Source organism: Oncorhynchus keta, chromosome 19 (genome assembly GCF_023373465.1).
Source record: "Oncorhynchus keta strain PuntledgeMale-10-30-2019 chromosome 19, Oket_V2, whole genome shotgun sequence".
In the NCBI taxonomy this organism is placed as follows: Eukaryota; Metazoa; Chordata; class Actinopteri; order Salmoniformes; family Salmonidae; genus Oncorhynchus; species Oncorhynchus keta.
This window is the reverse complement of record NC_068439.1, coordinates 80,170,284-80,195,592: the sequence shown is the minus strand read 5'-3', so window position 1 is coordinate 80,195,592 and position 25,309 is coordinate 80,170,284. Positions and strand designations below refer to the sequence as shown.

Genomic DNA, 25,309 nt, shown 5'->3' with positions numbered 1-25,309 from the left:
ATGTAACACCCTGGCCTGACCAAATATATAAAGAAAACACAAAAATACTAAGACCAAGGCGTGACACAGACATGAGACGTATGTGGCAGGGTCTACAGACAATCGAGGTTTACAAGGGAAAACCAGCCACGTCATGAACACCAATGTCTTTCTCCCTGACAAGCTAAACACCTTCCTTCCCAACTCTGAGGATAACACAGTGACACCGTCCCGGCCCGCTCCCAAGGACTGTGGGCTCTCATTCTTCATGGCCAACATTTAAGCGTGTTAACCCTCGCAAGGCTGCCGGCCAAGACGGCATCCCTAGCCGTGTCCTCAGAGCAGACCAGCTGGAGTGTTTATCCATGTCTGCTGTGACCACGTGCTTCAAGCTGTGTACAGGAACAATGGTGGACAAGAAAGCAATGGTGACTGAACTAAATGACTATCGCCCCGTAACACACACTTCTGTCATCATGAAGTGCAATTGCGCCTCTTCAACCTCAGGAGGGTGACAAAATTCAGCTTAGCTCCTAAGACCCTCAGAAACTTTTACAGATGCAAAATTGAGACAATCCTGTTGGGCTGTATCACCGCCTGGTACGTCAACTACACCGTCCTCAACCGCGCTCCAGGACACCTACACCTGATGTCACAGCAAGGCCAAAAAGATCATCAAGGATATCAACCAGCCAAGCCACGGCCTGTTCACCCAGCTTTCATTTATTTATTTGATTTATTTCACCTTTATTTAACCAGGTAGGCAAGTTGAGAACAAGTTCTCATTTACAATTGCGACATGGCCAAGATAAAGCAAAGCAGTTTGACAGATACAACGACACAGAGTTACACATGGAGTAAAACAAACATACAGTCAATAATACAGTATAAACAAGTCTATATACAATGTGAGCAAATGAGGTGAGAAGGGAGGTAAAGGCAAAAAAGGCCATGGTGGCAAAGTAAATACAATATAGCAAGTAAAACACTGGAATGGTAGTTTTGCAATGGAAGAATGTGCAAAGTAGAAATAAAAATAATGGGGTGCAAAGGAGCAAAATAAATAAATAAATTAAATACAGTTGGGAAAGAGGTAGTTGATTGGGCTAAATTATAGGTGGGCTATGTACAGGTGCAGTAATCTGTGAGCTGCTCTGACAATTGGTGCTTAAAGCTAGTGAGGGAGATAAGTGTTTCAGAGTGTTTCAAAGTGTTTCCAGTTTCAGAGATTTTTGTAGTTCGGTCCAGTCATTGGCAGCAGAGAAATGGAAGGAGAGTTTACAGTCTAACCAGACACCTAAGTATTTGAGCCGTCCAAAGTAGTGATGTTGGACAGGCGGGTAGGTGCAGGTAGCGATCGGTTGAAGAGCATTCATTTAGTTTTACTTGTATTTAAGAGCAATTGGAGGCCACGGAAGGAGAGTTGTATGGCATTGAAGCTTGCCTGGAGGGTTGTTAACACAGTGTCCAAAGAAGGGCCGGAAGTATACAGAATGGTGTCGTCTGCGTAGAGGTGGATAAGGGACTCACCAGCAGCGAGAGCGACATCATTGATGTATACAGAGAAGAGAGTCGGTCCAAGAATTGAACACTGTGGCACCCCCATAGAGACTGCCAGAGGTCCGGACAGCAGACCCTCCGATTTGACACACTGAACTCTATCAGAGAAGCAGTTGGTGAACCAGGCGAGGCAATCATTTGAGAAACCAAGGCTGTCGAGTCTGCCGATGAGGATGTGGTGATTGACAGAGTCGAATGCCTTGGCCAGATCAATGAATACGGCTGCACAGTAATGTTTCTTATCGATGGCGGTTAAGATATCGTTTAGGACCTTGAGCGTGGCTGAGGTGCACCCATGACCAGCTCTGAAACCAGATTGCATAGCAGAGAAGGTATGGTGAGATTCGAAATGGTCAGTAATCTGTTTGTTGACTTGGCTTTCGAAGACCTTAGAAAGGCATGGTAGGATAGATATAGATCTGTAGCAGTTTGGGTCAAGAGTGTCCCCCCCTTTGAAGAGGGGGATGACCGCAGCTGCTTTTCAATCTTTGGGAATCTCAGACGACACGAAAGAGAGGTTGAACAGGCTAGTAATAGGGGTGGCAACAATTTCGGCAGATCATTTTAGAAAGAAAGGGTCCAGAATGTCTAGCCCGGCTGATTTGTAGGGGTCCAGATTTTGCAGCTCTTTCAGAACATCAGCTGAATGGATTTGGGAGAAGGAGAAATGGGGAAGGCTTGGGCGAGTTGCTGTTGGGGGTGCAGTGCTGTTGACCGGGGTAGGAGTAGCCAGGTGGAAAGCATGGCCAGCCGTAGAAAAATGCTTATTGAAATTCTCAATTATGGTGGATTTATCAGTGGTGACAGTGTTTCCTATCTTCAGTGCAGTGGGCAGCTGGGAGGAGGTGTTCTTATTCTCCATGGACTTTACAGTGTCCCAGAACTTTTTTGAGTTAGTGTTGCAGGAAGAAAATTTCTGCTTGAAAAAGCTAGCCTTGGCTTTTCTAACTGCCTCTAGAAGGCAAGGTCAGTACAGGTGCATCAAAGCTGGGACCGAGAGACTGAAAAACAGCTTCTATCTCAAGGCCATCAGACTGTTAAATAGCCGTTACTAGCCAGCCACCAACCCAGTTACTCAACCCTGCACTTTAGAGGCTGCTGCCCTATATACATAGACATGGAATCACTGGCCACTTTAATTAATGGAACACTAGTCACTTTAATAATGTTAACATACTGCTTTACTCATCTCACATGTATATACTGTATTCTATTCTACTGTACTTAGTCAATGCCACTTCAACATTCCTCGTCCTAATGTTTATATATTTCTTAATTCCGTAATTTTACTTTTAGATTTGTGTAAGTTTGTGAATTGTTAGATACTGTACTGTTGGAGCTAGGAACACAAGACATTTAGTTAGATACTACTGCACTGTTGGAGCTAGGAACACAAGCATTTAGTTAGATACTACTGCACTGTTGGAGCTAGGAACACAAACATTTAGTTAGATACTACTGTACTGTTGGAGCTAGGAACACAAACATTTAGTTAGATACTACTGCACTGTTGGAGCTAGGAACACAAGCATTTAGTTAGATACTACTGCACTGTTGGAGCTAGGAACACAAGCATTTAGTTAGATACTACTGCACTGTTGGAGCTAGGAACACAAGCATTTAGTTAGATACTACTGCACTGTTGGAGCTAGGAACACAAGCATTTAGTTAGATACTACTGCACTGTTGGAGCTAGGAACACAAGCATTTAGTTAGATACTACTGCACTGTTGGAGCTAGGAACACAAGCATTTAGTTAGATACTACTGCACTGTTGGAGCTAGGAACACAAGCATTTAGTTAGATACTACTGCACTGTTGGAGCTAGGAACACAAGCATTTAGTTAGATACTACTGCACTGTTGGAGCTAGGAACACAAGCATTTAGTTAGATACTACTGCACTGTTGGAGCTAGGAACACAAACATTTAGTTAGATACTACTGCACTGTTGGAGCTAGGAACACAAGCATTTAGTTAGATACTACTGCACTGTTGGAGCTAGGAACACAAGCATTTGACTACACCTGCAATAACATCTACTAAATATGTGTATGTGACTAATAATATCTGCTAAATATGTGCATTTGGCTAACGAAACTAACCGAAAATTCAGTCACCTAAACGTCGAACTTTTTTCCGAATTAACTCCATAATATCGACTGAAACATGGAAAACGTTGTTTGAATCAATCCTCAAGGTGTTTTGTCATATATCTCTTCATTGAAATGCCGTCCCTGGAAGCGTGCATTCTTCTCTGATTCGGATGGAAAAATACTGGTACCTGACTTTTGCGCACCAATTTCCACGCAGACACCGTGCGGGACACTTGGTAATTGTAGGCTCTTATGGTCAATCTTCCAATGATATGCCTACAAATACGTCACAATGCTGCAGACACCTGGGGGAAACGATAGGAAGTGTCCGTTCATTCCTGTCGCATTCACAGCCATATAAGGCGATCATGGAAAACGTGCCTCCAGAAATCCTGTTGATTTCCTGGTCACTCAAACATCTTGGTTTTGCCTGTAGATTTTGTTCTATGGCACTCACAGTGAAAATCTTTGCAGTTCTGGAAACGTCAGAGTGTCTTCTTTCCAAAACTCCAAGCATAGTCGAGCATCTTTTCGTGACAAAATATTGCGCTGAAAACGGGCACGTCTTTTTATCCAAAAATGAAATACTGCCCCTATAGGACTAACAGGTTAAATATGTGTATGTGACCAATAACATCTACTAACCATGTGTATGTGACCAATAACATCTACTAAATATGTGTATGTGACCAATAACATCTACTAAATATGTGTATGTGACCAATAACATCTACTAAATATGTGTATGTGACCAATAACATCTACTAAATATGTGTATGTGACCAATAACATCTACTAAATATGTGTATGTGACCAATAACATCTACTAAATATGTGTATGTGACCAATAACATCTACTAAATATGTGTATGTGACCAATAACATCTACTAAATATGTGTATGTGACCAATAACATCTGCTAAATATGTGTATGTGACCAATAACATCTACTAACCATGTGTATGTGACCAATAACATCTACTAAATATGTGTATGTGACCAATAACATCTACTAACCATGTGTATGTGACCAATAACATCTACTAACCATGTGTATGTGACCAATAACATCTACTAAATATGTGTATGTGACCAATAACATCTACTAAATATGTGTATGTGACCAATAACATCTACTAAATATGTGTATGTGACCAATAACATCTACTAAACATGTGTATGTGACCAATAACACCAATACAATTGTATTTGATTTGACTGGCGTGACTATTTTGCCAAGTAATCATATAACAGACAGAGAGTTGGAGCAGTTCACTGACCGTGTCTGAATGTAACAGACAGAGAGTTGGAGCAGTTCACTGACCATGTCTGAATATAACAGACAGAGAGTTGGAGCAGTTCACTGACCATGTCTGAATGTAACAGACAGAGAGTTGGAGCAGTTCACTGACCATGTCTGAATGTAACAGACAGAGAGTTGGAGCAGTTCACTGACCATGTCTGAATGTAACAGACAGAGAGTTGGAGCAGTTCACTGACCGTGTCTGAATGTAACAGACAGAGAGTTGGAGCAGTTCACTGACCATGTCTGAATATGACAGACAGAGAGTTGGAGCAATTCACTGACCATGTCTGAATATAACAGACAGAGAGTTGGAGCAGTTCACTGACCGTGTCTGAATGTAACAGACAGAGAGTTGGAGCAGTTCACTGACCATGTCTGAATGTAACAGACAGAGAGTTGGAGCAGTTCACTGACCATGTCTGAATGTAACAGACAGAGAGTTGGAGCAGTTCACTGACCATGTCTGAATGTAACAGACAGAGAGTTGGAGCAGTTCACTGACCATGTCTGAATATGACAGACAGAGAGTTGGAGCAATTCACTGACCATGTCTGAATGTAACAGACAGAGAGTTGGAGCAGTTCACTGACCATGTCTGAATGTAACAGACAGAGAGTTGGAGCAGTTCACTGACCATGTCTGAATATGACAGACAGAGAGTTGGAGCAATTCACTGACCATGTCTGAATGTAACAGACAGAGAGTTGGAGCAGTTCACTGACCGTGTCTGAATGTAACAGACAGAGAGTTGGAGCAGTTCACTGACCATGTCTGAATATAACAGACAGAGAGTTGGAGCAGTTCACTGACCATGTCTGAATGTAACAGACAGAGAGTTGGAGCAGTTCACTGACCATGTCTGAATGTAACAGACAGAGAGTTGGAGCAGTTCACTGACCATGTCTGAATGTAACAGACAGAGAGTTGGAGCAGTTCACTGACCATGTCTGAATGTAACAGACAGAGAGTTGGAGCAGTTCACTGACCATGTCTGAATGTAACAGACAGAGAGTTGGAGCAGTTCACTGACCATGTCTGAATGTAACAGACAGAGAGTTGGAGCAGTTCACTGACCGTGTCTGAATGTAACAGACAGAGAGTTGGAGCAGTTCACTGACCATGTCTGAATGTAACAGACAGAGAGTTGGAGCAGTTCACTGACCATGTCTGAATGTAACAGACAGAGAGTTGGAGCAGTTCACTGACCATGTCTGAATGTAACAGACAGAGAGTTGGAGCAGTTCACTGACCATGTCTGAATGTAACAGACAGAGAGTTGGAGCAGTTCACTGACCATGTCTGAATGTAACAGACAGAGAGTTGGAGCAGTTCACTGACCATGTCTGAATATGACAGACAGAGAGTTGGAGCAGTTCACTGACCATGTCTGAATGTAACAGACAGAGAGTTGGAGCAGTTCACTGACCATGTCTGAATGTAACAGACAGAGAGTTGGAGCAGTTCACTGACCATGTCTGAATATGACAGACAGAGAGTTGGAGCAGTTCACTGACCATGTCTGAATGTAACAGACAGAGAGTTGGAGCAGCTCACTGACCATGTCTGAATGTAACAGACAGAGAGTTGGAGCAGTTCACTGACCGTGTCTGAATGTAACAGAAGAGACTGTCTGAATGCCCTGAGGATGACTGGGTGAACAGGGAAGAACGCCCAGAGGATGACTGGGTGAACAGGGAAGAACAGACAGAGGATGACTGGGTGGGGAAGAAACCCAGAGGATGACTGGGTGAACAGGGAAGAACGCCCAGTCTGACTGGGTAACAGACAGAGAGTGACTGGGTGAACAGTTCACTGACCATGTCTGAATGTAACAGACAGAGGATGACTGGGTGAACAGGGAAGAACAGAGGATGACTGGGTGAACATGGAAGAACTGAATGTAACAGAAGAACGCCCAGAGGATGACTGGAATGTGAACAGGGAAGAACGCCCAGAGGATGACTGGGTGAACAGGGAAGAACAGAGGATGACTGGGTGAACAGGGAAGAACACCCAGAGGATGACTGGGTGAACAGGGAAGAACACCCAGAGGATGACTGGGTGAACAGGGAAGAACGAGAGGATGACTGGGTGATGACTGGGTGAACAGGGAAGAACACCCAGAGGATGACTGGGTGAACAGGGAAGAACGCCCAGAGGATGACTGGGTGAACAGGGAAGAACGCCCAGAGGATGACTGGGTGAACAGGGAAGAACACCCAGAGGATGACTGGGTGAACAGAGAACAGGAAGAACACCCAGAGGATGACTGGGTGAACAGGGAAGAACGCCCAGAGGATGACTGGGTGAACAGGGAAGAACACCCAGAGATGACTGGGTGAACAGGGAAGAACACCCAGAGGATGACTGGGTGAACAGGGAAGAACACCCAGAGGATGACTGGGTGAACAGGGAAGAACACCCAGAGGATGACTGGGTGAACAGGAAGAACACCCAGAGGATGACTGGGTGAACAGGGAAGAACACCCAGAGGATGACTGGGTGAACAGGGAAGAACACCCAGAGGATGACTGGGTGAACAGGGAAGAACACGCCCAGAGGATGACTGGGTGAACAGGGAAGAACACCCAGAGGATGACTGGGTGAACAGGGAAGAACGCCCAGAGGATGACTGGGTGAACAGGGAAACGCCCAGAGGATGACCCAGAGGATGACTGGGTGAACAGGGAAGAACGCCCAGAGGATGACTGGGTGAACAGGGAAGAACACCCAGAGGATGACTGGGTGAACAGGGAAGAACACCCAGAGGATGACTGGGTGAACAGGGAAGAACACCCAGAGGATGACTGGGTGAACAGGGAAGAACACCCAGAGGATGACTGGGTGAACAGGGAAGAAGAGGATGACTGGGTGAACAGGGAAGAACAGAGGATGACTGGGTGAACAGGGAAGAACACCCAGAGGATGACTGGGTGAACAGGGAAGAAGACACCCAGAGGATGACTGGGTGAACAGGGAAGAACACCCAGAGGATGACTGGGTGAACAGGGAAGAACGCCCAGAGGATGACTGGGTGAACAGGGAAGAACGCCCAGAGGATGACTGGGTGAACAGGGAAGAACACCCAGAGGATGACTGGGTGAACAGGGAAGAACGCCCAGAGGATGACTGGGTGAACAGGGAAGAACACCCAGAGGATGACTGGGTGAACAGGGAAGAACACCCAGAGGATGACTGGGTGAACAGGGAAGAACACCCAGAGGATGACTGGGTGAACAGGGAAGAACACCCAGAGGATGACTGGGTGAACAGGGAGAGAACTGGGTGAACCCAGAGGATGACTGGGTGAACAGGGAAGAACACCCAGAGGATGACTGGGTGAACAGGGAAGAACACCCAGAGGATGACTGGGTGAACAGGGAAGAACACCCAGAGGATGACTGGGTGAACAGGGAAGAACACCCAGAGGATGACTGGGTGAACAGGGAAGAACACCCAGAGGATGACTGGGTGAACAGGGAAGAACACCCAGAGGATGACTGGGTGAACAGGGAAGAACACCCAGAGGATGACTGGGTGAACAGGGAAGAACACCCAGAGGATGACTGGGTGAACAGGGAAGAACACCCAGAGGATGACTGGGTGAACAGGGAAGAACACCCAGAGGATGACTGGGTGAACAGGGAAGAACACCCAGAGGATGACTGGGTGAACAGGGAAGAACGCCCAGAGGATGACTGGGTGAACAGGGAAGAACACCCAGAGGATGACTGGGTGAACAGGGAAGAACACCCAGAGGATGACTGGGTGAACAGGGAAGAACACCCAGAGGATGACTGGGTGAACAGGGAAGAACACCCAGAGGATGACTGGGTGAACAGGGAAGAACACCCAGAGGATGACTGGGTGAACAGGGAAGAACACCCAGAGGATGACTGGGTGAACAGGGAAGAACACCCAGAGGATGACTGGGTGAACAGGGAAGAACACCCAGAGGATGACTGGGTGAACAGGGAAGAACACCCAGAGGATGACTGGGTGAACAGGGAAGAACGCCCAGAGGATGACTGGGTGAACAGGGAAGAACACCCAGAGGATGACTGGGTGAACAGGGAAGAACACCCAGAGGATGACTGGGTGAACAGGGAAGAACACCCAGAGGATGACTGGGTGAACAGGGAAGAACACCCAGAGGATGACTGGGTGAACAGGGAAGAACACCCAGAGGATGACTGGGTGAACAGGGAAGAACACCCAGAGGATGACTGGGTGAACAGGGAAGGGCATAGCAGCTGTTGAGGAGTCCAAAAGGAGATGTTCTAGTGTTCCATAGGGGAGGAGAGAGCTTGACGAGGGAGAGAACTGTGCAGTGGTAATGATACACTTCACTTCCTCTATGACTTGAATGGGATTTCTTGTTTTTTTTTTTTTCATACTGCTTTGATGTTTATGAATCTTTATTGAAAACAAATGAAGGTTGTCCAGATGTGGTACTTATTAAAAAGTCATGTTTCTCATCGGTCAGATTCAGCTAGTGACCACAGGGTGGCAGTATAGGTCCAGTTTTCAAGTTTCAAGTTTTAATGTCACATGGGCAAGTACAGTGAAATGCCATTCTTGCCAGCTCATCACAATAACATTATATTACTTGGAAAAAACACACACAAGAAATATGAGTAAGAAATACGAAATGCACAATAAAGGAATACGTAAATATACTATATACAGGAAACATTTTTGGGGATACTGGAGAATGGAGGGAGATATGTATAGGGGTAAGGTGACAGGGATACTGGAGTGATGGAGGTAGATATGTATAGGGGTAAGGTGACAGGGATACTGGAGTGATGGAGGTAGATATGTATAGGGGTAAGGTGACAGGGATACTGGAGTGATGGAGGTAGATATGTAAAGGGGTAAGGTGACTCTATACAGGGTCAGTACCATGTTAACAATGTACAGGGATACTGGAGTGATGGAGGTAGATATGTATAGGGGAAGGAGACAGCGATACTGGAGTGATGGAGGTAGATATGTATAGGGGAAGGGACAGGGATGATGGAGGTAGATATGTACAGGGTGACTATATACAGGGTCAGTACCATATTAACAATGTACAGGGATACTGGAGTAATGGAGGTAGATATGTATAGGGGGAAGGAGACAGGGATACTGGAGTGATGGAGGTAGATATGTATAGGGGGAAGGGGACAGGGATACTGGAGTGATGGAGGTAGATATGTAAAGGGGGAAGGAGACAGGGATACTGGAGTGATGGAGGTAGATATGTAAAGGGGGAAGGTGACAGGGATACTGGAGTGATGGAGGTAGATATGTAAAGGGGGAAGGTGACAGGGATACTGGAGTGATGGAGGTAGATATGTATAGGGGGAAGGTGACAGGGATACTGGAGTGATGGAGGTAGATATGTAAAGGGGGAAGGGGACAGGGATACTGGAGTGATGGAGGTAGATATGTAAAGGGGAAGGGGACAGGGATACTGGAGTGATGGAGGTAGATATGTAAAGGGGGAAGGGGACAGGGATACTGGAGTGATGGAGGTAGATATGTAAAGGGGGAAGGAGACAGGGATACTGGAGTGATGGAGGTAGATATGTAAAGGGGGAAGGGACAGGGATACTGGAGTGATGGAGGTAGATATGTATGGGGAAGGTGACAGGGATACTGGAGTGATGGAGGTAGATATGTATAGGGAAAGGGGACAGGGATACTGGAGTGATGGAGGTAGATATGTAAAGGGAAGGAGACAGGGATACTGGAGTGATGGAGGTAGATATGTATAAGGGGAAGGGACAGGGATACTGGAGTGATGGAGGTAGATATGTAAAGGGGGAAGGAGACAGGGATACTGGAGTGATGGAGGTAGATATGTAAAGGGGAAGGGGACAGGGATACTGGAGTGATGGAGGTAGATATGTATAGGGGGAAGGGGACAGGGATACTGGAGTGATGGAGGTAGATATGTATAGGGGAAGGGACAGGGATACTGGAGTGATGGAGGTAGATATGTATAGGGGAAGGTGACTATATACAGGGTCAGTAGGAGGTAGATATGTATAGGGGAAGGAGACAGGGATACTGGAGTGATGGAGGTAGATATGTATAGGGGAAGGTGACAGGGATACTGGAGTGATGGAGGTAGATATGTATAGGGGAAGGTGACTATATACAGGGTCAGTACCATATTAACAATGTACAGGGATACTGGAGTGATGGAGGTAGATATGTATAGGGGAAGGAGACAGGGATACTGGAGTGATGGAGGTAGATATGTATAGGGGGAAGGGACAGGGATACTGGAGTGATGGAGGTAGATATGTAAAGGGGAAGGAGACAGGGATACTGGAGTGATGGAGGTAGATATGTAAAGGGGAAGAAGGAGACAGGGATACTGGAGTGATGGAGGTAGATATGTAAAGGGGGAAGGGACAGGGATACTGGAGTGATGGAGGTAGATATGTAAAGGGGGAAGGTGACAGGGATACTGGAGTGATGGAGGTAGATATGTATAGGGGGAAGGTGACAGGGATACTGGAGTGATGGAGGTAGATATGTAAAGGGGGAAGGGGACAGGGATACTGGAGTGATGGAGGTAGATATGTAAAGGGGGAAGGAGACAGGGATACTGGAGTGATGGAGGTAGATATGTAAAGGGGGAAGGGGACAGGGATACTGGAGTGATGGAGGTAGATATGTAAAGGGGGAAGGAGACAGGGATACTGGAGTGATGGAGGTAGATATGTAAAGGGGGAAGGTGACAGGGATACTGGAGTGATGGAGGTAGATATGTAAGGGGAAGGTGACAGGGATACTGGAGTGATGGAGGTAGATATGTATAGGGGAAGGGGACAGGGATACTGGAGTGATGGAGGTAGATATGTAAAGGGGGAAGGAGACAGGGATACTGGAGTGATGGAGGTAGATATGTATAGGGGAAGGGGACAGGGATACTGGAGTGATGGAGGTAGATATGTATAGGGGGAAGGTGACAGGGATACTGGAGTGATGGAGGTAGATATGTAAAGGGGAAGGGACAGGGATACTGGAGTGATGGAGGTAGATATGTAAAGGGGAAGGGACAGGGATACTGGAGTGATGGAGGTAGATATGTAAAGGGGGAAGGAGACAGGGATACTGGAGTGATGGAGGTAGATATGTAAAGGGGAAGGTGACAGGGATACTGGAGTGATGGAGGTAGATATGTATAGGGGAAGGTGACAGGGATACTGGAGTGATGGAGGTAGATATGTATAGGGGGAAGGGGACAGGGATACTGGAGTAATGGAGGTAGATATGTATAGGGGGAAGGTGACTATATACAGGGTCAGTAGGAGGTAGATATGATAGGGGAAGGGGACAGGGATACTGGAGTGATGGAGGTAGATATGTATAGGGGGAAGGGGACAGGGATACTGGAGTGATGGAGGTAGATATGTATAGGGGGGTGACTATATACAGGGTCAGTACCAGGGATACTGGAGTGATGGAGGTAGATATGTATAGGGGAAGGTACAGGGATACTGGAGTGATGGAGGATATGTATAGGGGAAGGGGACAGGGATACTGGAGTGATGGAGGTAGATATGTAAAGGGGGAAGGAGACAGGGATACTGGAGTGATGGAGGTAGATATGTAAAGGGGGAAGGTGACAGGGATACTGGAGTGATGGAGGTAGATATGTAAAGGGGGAAGGTGACAGGGATACTGGAGTGATGGAGGTAGATATGTAAAGGGGGAAGGTGACAGGGATACTGGAGTGATGGAGGTAGATATGTAAAGGGGGAAGGTGACAGGGATACTGGAGTGATGGAGGTAGATATGTAAAGGGGGAAGGGGACAGGGATACTGGGTGATGGAGGTAGATATGTATAGGGGAAGGTGACAGGGATACTGGAGTGATGGAGGTAGATATGTAAAGGGAAGGGGACAGGGATACTGGGTGATGGAGGTAGATATGTAAAGGGGAAGGAGACAGGGATACTGGAGTGATGGAGGTAGATATGTAAAGGGGTAAGGGGACAGGGATACTGGAGTGATGGAGGTAGATATGTAAAGGGGGAAGGAGACAGGGATACTGGAGTGATGGAGGTAGATATGTAAAGGGGGAAGGGGACAGGGATACTGGAGTGATGGAGGTAGATATGTAAAGGGGGAAGGAGACAGGGATACTGGAGTGATGGAGGTAGATATGTAAAGGGGGAAGGTGACAGGGATACTGGAGTGATGGAGGTAGATATGTATAGGGGTAAGGTGACTCTATACAGGGTCAGTAGGAGGTAGATATATATAGGGGGAAGGAGACAGGGATACTGGAGTGATGGAGGTAGATATGTATAGGGGGAAGGTGACTATATACAGGGTCAGTAGGAGGTAGATATATATAGGGGGAAGGAGACAGGGATACTGGAGTGATGGAGGTAGATATGTATAGGGGGAAGGTGACAGGGATACTGGAGTGATGGAGGTAGATATGTATAGGGGTAAGGTGACTCTATACAGGGTCAGTAGGAGGTAGATATATATAGGGGGAAGGAGACAGGGATACTGGAGTGATGGAGGTAGATATGTATAGGGGGAAGGTGACTATATACAGGGTCAGTAGGAGGTAGATATATATAGGGGGAAGGAGACAGGGATACTGGAGTGATGGAGGTAGATATGTATAGGGGGAAGGTGACTCTATACAGGGTCAGTACCATATTAACAATGTACAGGGATACTGGAGTAATGGAGGTAGATATGTATAGGGGGAAGCTGACAGGGATACTGGAGTGGTGGAGGTAGATATGTATAGGGGGAAGGTGACTATATACAGGGTCAGTACCATATTAACAATGTACAGGGATACTGGAGTGATGGAGGTAGATATGTATAGGGGTAAGGTGACAGGGATACTGGAGTAATGGAGGTAGATATGTATAGGGGGAAGGTGACTATATACAGGGTCAGTACCATATTAACAATGTACAGGGATACTGGAGTAATGGAGGTAGATATGTATAGGGGGAAGGAGACTCTATACAGGGTCAGTACCATATTAACAATGTACAGGGATACTGGAGTAATGGAGGTAGATATGTATAGGGGGAAGGAGACTATATACAGGGTCAGTACCATATTAACAATGTACAGGGATACTGGAGTGATGGAGGTAGATATGTATAGGGGTAAGGTGACAGGGATACTGGAGTAATGGAGGTAGATATGTATAGGGGGAAGGTGACAGGGATACTGGAGTAATGGAGGTAGATATGTATAGGGGGAAGGTGACTATATACAGGGTCAGTAGGAGGTAGATATATATAGGGGGAAGGAGACTCTATACAGGGTCAGTACCATATTAACAATGTACAGGGATACTGGTGTAATGGAGGTAGATATGTATAGGGGGAAGGAGACAGGGATACTGGAGTGATGGAGGTAGATATGTATAGGGGGAAGGTGACAGGGATACTGGAGTGATGGAGGTAGATATGTATAGGGGGAAGGTGACAGGGATACTGGAGTGATGGAGGTAGATATGTATAGGGGGAAGGGGACAGGGATACTGGAGTGATGGAGGTAGATATGTAAAGGGGGGAGGAGACAGGGATACTGGAGTGATGGAGGTAGATATGTAAAGGGGGAAGGTGACAGGGATACTGGAGTGATGGAGGTAGATATGTAAAGGGGGAAGGTGACAGGGATACTGGAGTGATGGAGGTAGATATGTAAAGGGGGAAGGTGACAGGGATACTGGAGTGATGGAGGTAGATATGTAAAGGGGGAAGGTGACAGGGATACTGGAGTGATGGAGGTAGATATGTATAGGGGGAAGGTGACAGGGATACTGGAGTGATGGAGGTAGATATGTAAAGGGGGAAGGTGACAGGGATACTGGAGTGATGGAGGTAGATATGTATAGGGGGAAGGTGACTAGGGATACTGGGTGATGGAGGTAGATATATATAGGGGAAGGAGACAGGGATACTGGAGTGATGGAGGTAGATATGTATAGGGGGAAGGTGACTCTATACAGGGTCAGTAGATATTAACAATGTAGACAGGGATACTGGAGTGATGGAGGTAGATATGTATAGGGGAAGGGGACAGGGATACTGGAGTGATGGAGGTAGATATGTATAGGGGAAGGTGACTATATACAGGGTCAGTACCATATTAACAATGTACAGGGATACTGGAGTGATGGAGGTAGATATGTATAGGGGTAAGGTGACAGGGATACTGGAGTAATGGAGGTAGATATGTATAGGGGAAGGTGACTATATACAGGGTCAGTACCATATTAACAATGTACAGGGATACTGGAGTAATGGAGGTAGATATGTATAGGGGAAGGAGACTCTATACAGGGTCAGTACCATGTTAACAATGTACAGGGATACTGGAGTAATGGAGGTAGATATGTATAGGGGAAGGAGACTATATACAGGGTCAGTACCATATTAACAATGTACAGGGATACTGGAGTGATGGAGGTAGATATGTATAGGGGGAAGGTGACAGGGATACTGGAGTAATGGAGGTAGATATGTATAGGGGAAGGTGACAGGGATACTGGAGTAATGGAGGTAGATATGTATAGGGGAAGGTGACTATATACAGGGTCAGTAGGAGGTAGATATATATAGGGGAAGGAGACTCTATACAGGGTCAGTACCATATTAACAATGTACAGGGATACTGGTGTAATGGAGGTAGATATGTATAGGGGAAGGAGACAGGGATACTGGAGTGGATGGAGGTAGATATGTATAGGGGGAAGGTGACAGGGATACTGGAGTGATAGAGGTAGATATGTATAGGGGAAGGTGACAGGGATACTGGGTGATGGAGGTAGATATGTAAGGGGAAGGGGACAGGGATACTGGAGTGATGGAGGTAGATATGTAAAGGGGAAGGAGACAGGGATACTGGAGTGATGGAGGTAGATATGTAAAGGGGGAAGGTGACAGGGATACTGGAGTGATGGAGGTAGATATGTAAAGGGGGAAGGTGACAGGGATACTGGAGTGATGGAGGTAGATATGTATAGGGGTAAGGTGACAGGGATACTGGAGTGATGGAGGTAGATATGTATAGGGGTAAGGTGACAGGGATACTGGAGTGATGGAGGTAGATATATATAGGGGGAAGGTGACAGGGATACTGGAGTAATGGAGGTAGATATATATAGGGGGAAGGTGACTATATACAGGGTCAGTAGGAGGTAGATATATATAGGGGGAAGGAGACTCTATACAGGGTCAGTACCATATTAACAATGTACAGGGATACTGGTGTAATGGAGGTAGATATGTATAGGGGGAAGGAGACTATATACAGGGTCAGTAGGAGGTAGATATATATAGGGGGAAGGAGACTCTATACAGGGTCAGTACCATATTAACAATGTACAGGGATACTGGTGTAATGGAGGTAGATATGTATAGGGGGAAGGTGACAGGGATACTGGAGTGATGGAGGTAGATATGTAAAGGGGGAAGGTGACTATATACAGGGTCAGTACCATATTAACAATGTACAGGGATACTGGTGTAATGGAGGTAGATATATATAGGGGGAAGGAGACAGGGATACTGGAGTGATGGAGGTAGATATGTATAGGGGAAAGGTGACTATATACAGGGTCAGTAGGAGGTAGATATATATAGGGGGAAGGAGACTCTATACAGGGTCAGTACCATATTAACAATGTACAGGGATACTGGTGTAATGGAGGTAGATATGTATAGGGGGAAGCTGACAGGGATACTGGAGTGATGGAGGTAGATATGTATAGGGGGAAGGAGACAGGGATACTGGAGTGATGGAGGTAGATATGTATAGGGGGAAGGTGACAGGGATACTGGAGTGATGGAGGTAGATATGTATAGGGGGAAGGTGACAGGGATACTGGAGTGATGGAGGTAGATATGTAAAAGGGGAAGGTGACAGGGATACTGGAGTGATGGAGGTAGATATGTAAAGGAGGAAGGTGACAGGGATACTGGAGTGATGGAGGTAGATATATATAGGGGAAGGAGACAGGGATACTGGAGTGATGGAGGTAGATATGTATAGGGGAAGGTGACAGGGATACTGGAGAATGGAGGTAGATATGTATAGGGGAAGGTGACTATATACAGGGTCAGTACCATCTTAACAATGTACAGCGATACTGGAGTGATGGAGGTAGATATGTATAGGGGAAGGTGACAGGGATACTGGAGTGATGGAGGTAGATATGTATAGGGGAAGGAGACAGGGATACTGGAGTGATGGAGGTAGATATGTAAGGGGAAGGTGACAGGGATACTGGAGTGATGGAGGTAGATATGTATAGGGGGAAGGAGACAGGGATACTGGAGTGATGGAGGTAGATATGTAAAGGGGGAAGGTGACAGGGATACTGGAGTGATGGAGGTAGATATGTAAAGGGGGAAGGTGACAGGGATACTGGAGTGATGGAGGTAGATATATATAGGGGGAAGGAGACAGGGATACTGGAGTGATGGAGGTAGATATGTATAGGGGGAAGGTGACAGGGATACTGGAGAATGGAGGTAGATATGTATAGGGGGAAGGTGACTATATACAGGGTCAGTACCATGTTAACAATGTACAGCGATACTGGAGTGATGGAGGTAGATATGTATAGGGGTAAGGTGACTAGGCAACAGGATATAAGATAAACAGAGTAGCAGCAGCTTGTGCACATACATTTATAGTGACTCTACACACCCTCTCGGAGTGTAGCCATTATAAATGTATGTGCATATTATGTGTGAGTGTGTGTGTGTGTGTGTGTGTGTGTGTGTGTGTGTGTGTGTGTGTGTGTGTGTGTGTGTGTGTGTGTGTGTGTGTGTGTGTGTTAAAGTAACAGTGTGTGTGTGTGTGTGTGTGTGTGTGTGTGTGTGTGTGTGTGTGTGTGTGTGTGTGTGTGTGTGTGTGTGTGTGTGTGTGTGTGTGTGTGTGTGTGTGTTGAAGTAACAGTGTGCGCGTGTGTGTGTGTGTGTGTGTGTGTGTGTGTGTGTGTGTGTGTGTGTGTGTGTGTTGTAAGTAACTGTGTGTGTGTGTGTGTGTGTGTGTGTGTGTGTGTGTGTGTGTGTGTGTGTGTGTGTGTGTGTGTGTGTGTGTGTGTGTGTGTGTGTGTGTGTGTGTTAAAGTAACAGTGTGTGTGTGTGTGTGTGTTAAAGTAACAGTGTGTGTGTGTGTGTGTGTGTGTAAAGTAACAGTGTATGTGTGTGTGTGCGTGTGTGTGTGTGTGTGTGTGTGTGTGTGTGTGTGTGTGTGTGTGTGTGTGTGTGTGTCTGTGTCTGTGTGTGTGTGTGTGTGTGTGTGTGTGTGTGTGTGTGTGTGTGTGTGTGTGTGTGTGTGTGTGTGTGTGTGTGTGTGTGTGTTAAAGTAACAGTGTGTGTGTGTGTGTGTGTGTTAAAGTAACAGTGTGTGTGTGTGTGTTGGAGTAACAGTATGTGTGTGTGTGTGTGTGTGTTGGAGTAACAGTGTGTGTGTGTGTGTGTGTGTGTGTGTGTGTGTGTGTGTGTGTGTGTGTGTGTGTGTGTGTGTGTGTGTGTGTGTGTGTGTGTGTGTGTGTGTGTGTGTGTGTGTGTGTGTGTGTGTTGAAATGTGTGTGTGTGTTGAAGTGTGTGTGTTAAAGTGTGTGTGTGTGTGTGTGAAAAAAAATGGAGAGATATATTACCTACCTCACTTGCTTTGGCTGTTAAAATTTTTCCCATGCCAATCAAGCCCATTGAATGTAATTGAATTGAGAGAGCTGGGGATGGAGAGACATACGGAGAGAGAGAAAGAGAGAGCTGGGGATGAAGAGACAATGGAGAGAGAGAGAGCTGGAGAGACAAACGGAGAGAGAGAGAGAGAGAGAGAGAGAGAGAGAGAGAGAGAGAGAGAGAGAGAGAACTTGGATTTTTTTGTCAGGAACATATACATGATGCTACCCTCTACAACATAACACTCCAAATCAATTCTCAAAACCTACACCCTGATTTTGGACAAAATTATGGAATCACCTGGAAGGTTTACAGATACCAAAGATTATTATTCCAACGCGATACAGCAAAATTCTCTGGAAAACAACAGAAACCTGAAAACACCGTTCAACCTAGAACCGAGTGAGTCATGTTTAGTCTGAAGTCCAACCTGGAACTGAGTGAGTCATGTTTAGTCTGAAGCTATATTTTATTTCCCAAAGCCAAGAAGAAGAATACATTGCATTGCTTTCTAAAGACTAAATGCCAAATTAAGGCTTTGAGGCTGCCAAGCTTGATACAACTTCAATTTGTACTGACGTATCAAGTGAGAGGTGTCGTGTCTTTGCCTATGCCGGATTCAGTGATATGACATGCTATTCAATAAAATCCTTTCTCCGTAATTAATATTACCTGATTGAGCTAGTCATGTAAATGTAATTAACTAGAGAGTCGGGGCACCACAAAATAATATTTATTGAGCTGTTATCTTCCGAATGAACTCTTAAAACTTGTTAGGGCAGCGGTCCCGTGGTGGGAACATATATCAGCGGAAATTTCAAGTGCGCCACGTATCGTTTTTGATAAAACTTTCATTAAAATGCACATACAATATACTGAATTAAAGCTACACTCGTTGTGAATCTATCCACCAAGTCAGATTTGTAAAATGCTTTTCGGCGAAAGCATGAGAAGCTATTATCTGATAGCATGCACCCTCAAAATACTGCAACGTCACCTAACACGACAGATTTTGCGTTCGCCGGCGCAAACCAAAACGCAGAAATAAAATATTAAAACATTCATTACCTTTGACGAGCTTCTTTCTTGGCACTCCTAGATGTCCCATAAACATCATTTAGGGTCTTTTTTCGATTAAATCGGTCCATATATAGCCTAGATATCGATCTAAGAATACTGTGTGAACAACGGAAAAAAATAGCTTTTTCTAACGTAACGTCATTTTTTAAAATTAAAAAAGTCGACGATAAACTTTCACAAAACACTTCGAAATACTTTTGTAATGCAACTTTAGGTATTAGTACACGTTAATAAGCGATAAAATTCATCAGGAGGCGATGTAAATTCTATAGATGTCGTCTCGAAAAAATGTCTTGGAGAGAGCTCGACCAATTGAGCTCGACTCCCTTGATTCGGTTAGACCAAGAATCAAAGCTGAATCAAATGACAAGACTCTAGACAACGTGTGGAAGCTGTAGGCACTGCAACCTCGGCCTAATTTAATTCGGTTCACTTTGAACAATTCCTTGAAGTCGCGCATGGATATTTATTTCCATTTTCAGTGATCAGATTTTCATGCACTTTTCGATGAAACGCACGTTCTGTTATAGTCACAGCCGTGATTTAACCAGTTTTAGAAACGTCTGAGTGTTTTCTATCCACACATACTAATCATATGCATATACTATATTCCTGGCATGAATAGCAGGGCGCTGAAATGTTGCGCAATTTTTTTTAAAAAGCTGCGAAAAGCTGCTTAAATTCTCGACTTCCCTAACCTAGTAATATTTTACATCAATAGCAGTCAATATTAATCGTCACCTTAATTCAGTCTCACCTGAAAGTTGTAAATTCTTGGTTATCTTCACGAACCCTGGCTAACAAGTTGAATCAGCAATACAAAATTGGGTCTAATTATTTATTTACTAAATACCTAACTAATCAAACAGAATTACATATACACAGAATGAATTATACCTTGATTACAAATTACGTCATGAAGGAAAACGTCCCTAGTGGGCGGAACACATATGTCAGCTGGTTACACAAAAAAGGGGCTGGGTTTGAGTGAAAGAGCAGGAAGACTGAGGAACAAAGGGCGAAGCTGTGCTATCGTAAATATAGTATCTTATGCATTCTAAATTACCGCCCATTTGGAAAAGGAAAATGCAATAAATATTTACTCTGAGCTGAGCTTCGGTAGGTTGGTGGTAGATGGAAGGCCGTGTTGCCCAACCAAGTCCTTTGAAGAATGTCTCTGGTGGTAAATTGGATACGTTGTAGTAACGCCGTTGTGTGGTAGACGGGATACTCTGTCTGTTCTTTCCTAGCCTACGTTTGCAACTGCTGTTGCTAACTCAACGGCTAGGAGGTATCACTTCTGTAGTGAATAAGAGTTCAAAGTTCATACCATTCGCAACCAAATCTCACGCTGAGGTTGGTTTCGTTCTGTAGTTATTATCTGAACCATTCTGACATCGGACCGTCGTCCTCACATCCTCGGAACAGGAGGTTACATTTTCGTCAAGGCCTTATATAGGAAGGGAGAAGGGCGTGTCTGAAAAGTTTTATAGCCCAGGTCTCTTTACAGGGGGGGAGGGGGGCGGCACTGATTGAGCAGAGCCCTAACCTTATGAAAACCCAAATCTCTCATTTGGAAGCTAAAATTACATTTCATCTCTTCACCAATAATTTTATATTCAAACATTTAAATTGAACAACAAGTCCATGTGATTCTGATAACTACAATGTGCAGACTTTCCACTGTAGAGTTTATGTCATCCTGTCATTGATTAGATGACAGGATGACAACTGAACTGACATCATATTCATTAAGTACCACCGCATATGTTCAATTGGTCGGTTTACCAGAATATAGTTAATTTCCTCCCACCTTCTGATGTTCCCAGAATCTCTATGTTAACCAAGGGGTTTTCAATTGTCATATCAGTAGGGTAGAGAGAGGAAAAGGGGGGGAAGAAGTATTTATGATTGTCATAAACCTACCCCCGGGCCAACGTCATGACAGAGGTGTCAAAGCCCTTTAGCTCAACAATGGCAGGAGAGTCGCACAGTCTACTCCAACCAAATGGAGAGGCCTTAGAAGCTGCCTCCCGCTGTTCAGAGGTAATTAAAATACAGTACCCTGTTCATGTAAAGAATGACAAGGCAAGAAAAAAAATAACAAAATGAAACTCCTTATGGAAAATCAAGAGACACTTTTTGCTGACTATTATAAAAATGGGAACATCAGCAACCTCATCTTCCACACAGACCATCCCCTGGTACAGTGCTATATTAACCAGACCATCCCCTGGTACAGTGCTATATTAACCAGACCATCCCCTGGTACAGTGCTATATTAACCAGACCATCCCCTGGTACAGTGCTATATTAACCAGACCATCCCCTGGTACAGTGCTATATTAACCAGACCATCCCCTGGTACAGTGCTATATTAACCAGACCATCCCCTGGTACAGTGCTATATTAACCAGACCATCCCCTGGTACAGTGCTATATTAACCAGACCATCCCCTGGTACAGTGCTATATTAACCAGACCATCCCCTGGTACAGTGCTATATTAACCAGACCATCCCCTGGTACAGTGCTATATTAACCAGACCATCCCCTGGTACAGTGTTATATTAACCAGACCATCCCCTGGTACAGTGCTATATTAACCAGACCATCCCCTGGTACAGTGCTATATTAACCAGACCACCCCCTGGTACAGTGCTATATTAACCAGACCATCCCCTGGTACAGTGCTATATTAACCAGACCATCCCCTGGTACAGTGCTATATTAACCAGACCATCCCCTGGTACAGTGTTATATTAACCAGACCATCCCCTGGTACAGTGCTATATTAACCAGACCATCCCCTGGTACAGTGCTATATTAACACAATACCCCTCTGTTAAGAGGGGGGTGTTAGCGAGGGGTGGAAACTCAGGATACTAGACAACAAGGACTCTGAGTCAGCTAATATATATCTCTATACATCTGGAACAGTAATGGCACAGGGCAAACACAAACAGTTTCTTCTGGACTTTCACCAAATCAAAGAATTAGCCCAGCAGGAGAAGCTCTCCCTTGAGAAAGATACCCCCCACCACAAGCGGGCCGGACCAGACCTCTTTATTACATAACCCCACAGACGAGAAACCCCAAGCGGAAAGTCAACCTCCCAGTACAGATTACTACCTCCTCATTGAAATGAAGGATACATTCACCCAGCTGGAGGTAAGACAGGTGGAGCTGGAACAGCAGGTGATTACACTCCAGTCAGCACAGACCCAGACAACAGTCTCGCACCAACACCCCCTTAACCAGACCCAGACAACAGTCCAGCACAACAACACCCCCTTAACCAGACCCAGACAACAGTCCAGCACAACAACACCCCCTTAACCAGACCCAGACAACAGTCCAGCACAACAACACCCCCTTAACCAGACCCGGAGAGCTGGAGGTGGAGAGAGATATATCTGCACTCTGGACTGTAGTGAGACAACATCTACAAGAGAAAGAGCTGGAGCAAGAGAAGAACAGAGCACTAAAGAGGATCAGACTGCTGGAGGAGAGGTTGAGGGGGATGGCGTGTGACAGAGAGCATCCTACAAGAGAGGTGGCCACCTTCGCAGAGAAGCCAGAAGAACATCCCACCTCAGCTCCCGACAAGTCTTGACACAGCAGCAGAATAGTCCACACCAGACCCTGACCATAGCGTTGACATCACAGCAGAACATGGTGCCTCACCCCCTCTGAGGCACCCTGATAAGCCCCCCACACCCACACCGAGGACATATGCAAAACATATACAAAATTGTACTCCTTATGGACTCAAATGGGAACTATATACAAGCAAAACAACGTTTTCCCAAACACAGTGTGTCTAAATTCTGGTGTCCAAACACTCAGCTCGCCCTAGACCTTCTGTCTGAGGACCAACTAGGCTCACCCAGCCACATAATAATACACACAGGCACAAACGACCTGAGAACACAGCAGGAAAGGGTGGCCACAGCACTGAAGGGAGTGAATGAAAAAGCTTCTTCTACTTTCCCCAACGCACAAGTGGTTATCTCCACCCTGCTACCATGAAAAGACTTCCACCCTGCTACTATGAAAATACTTCCACTCTGCTACCATACAGCGGGTAAACGCAAGTATTTCCCATGACTGTGTCTCAAAACCAAATGTTTTCCTGGCCCACCGCTCCACCCTGGACTTGAACAGCCTCTATGACCAGGTCCACCTCTACAAGGCAGCAGTACCCACCTTCGCCCGGACTCTAAAGGACATCGCTCGCAAACGTAGCTCCAACACTTTACAAAGGAGCAACAAATCAATAGACACCCCACCCAGACCATTTGTGGAGTGGTTGACAACGAGTTTTAAAATCTCCAATCTAAGTGTATGGAAACTTCCGACTTCAACTGTATATACAAGGAGTACCAGAACCAGATCAATGTGGAGCTATATACAGGGAGTACTAGATCAATGTGGAGCTATATACAGGGAGTACCAGATCAATGTGGAGCTATATACAGGGAGTACCAGATCAATGTGGAGCTATATACAGGGAGTACCAGTACCAGATCAATGAGGAGCTATATACAGAGAGTACCAGAACTAGATCAATGTGGAGCTATATACAGGGAGTACCAGAACCAGATCAGTGTGGAGCTATATACAGGGAGTACCAGTACCAGATCAGTGTGGAGCTATATACAGGAAGCACCAGATCAATGTGGAGCTATATACAGGGAGTACCAGATCAATGTGGAGCTATATACAGGAAGTACCAGATCAATGTGGAGCTATATACAGGGAGTACAAGATCAATGTGGAGCTATATACAGGGAATACCAGATCAATGTGGAGCTATATTACAGGGAGTACCAGTACCAGATCAATGTGGAGCTGTATACAGGGAGTACCAGTACCAGATCAATGTGGAGCTATATACAGGGAGTACCAGTACCAGATCAATGTGGAGCTATATACAGGAAGTACCAGATCAATGTGGAGCTATATACAGGAAGTACCAGATCAATGTGGAGATATATACAGTGAGTACCAAATCAATGTGGGACTATATACAGGGAGTACCAGATAAATGTGGAGCTATATACAGGAAGTACCACATCAATGTGGAGCTATATACAGGAAGTACCAGTACCAGATAAATGTGCAGCTATATACAGGGAATACCAGTACCAGATCAATGTGGAGCTATATACAGGGAGTACCAGTACCAGATCAATGTGCAGCTATATACAGGGAATACCAGTACCAGATAAATGTGGAGCTATATACAGGGAGTACCAGTACCAGATCAGTGTGGAGCTATATACAGGAAGCACCAGATCAATGTGGAGCTATATACAGGGAGTACCAGATCAATGTGGAGCTATATACAGGGAGTACCAGTACCAGATCAATGTGGAGCTATATACAGGAAGTACCAGATCAATGTGGAGCTATATACAGGAAGTACCAGATCAATGTGGAGCTATATACAGGAAGTACCAGATCAATGTGGAGCTATATACAGGGAGTACCAGTACCAGATCAATGTGGAGCTATATACAAGGAGTACCAGTACCAGATCAATGTGGAGCTATATACAGGAAATACCAGATCAATGTGGAGCTATATACAGGAA

General features: G+C 45.3%; 1 long non-coding RNA gene across 1 annotated transcript; it reads left to right on the top strand.

Annotated features, from left to right (window-relative positions):
* The first annotated feature begins 14,297 nt into the window (after positions 1 to 14,297).
* LOC127909515 (uncharacterized) lies at positions 14,298 to 17,301 on the top strand. The gene is made up of 3 exons (XR_008071703.1): positions 14,298 to 14,436; positions 16,691 to 16,805; positions 17,255 to 17,301. It is a non-coding gene; the product is annotated as an uncharacterized LOC127909515 (long non-coding RNA).
* The last annotated feature ends 8,008 nt before the right edge of the window (positions 17,302 to 25,309 follow it).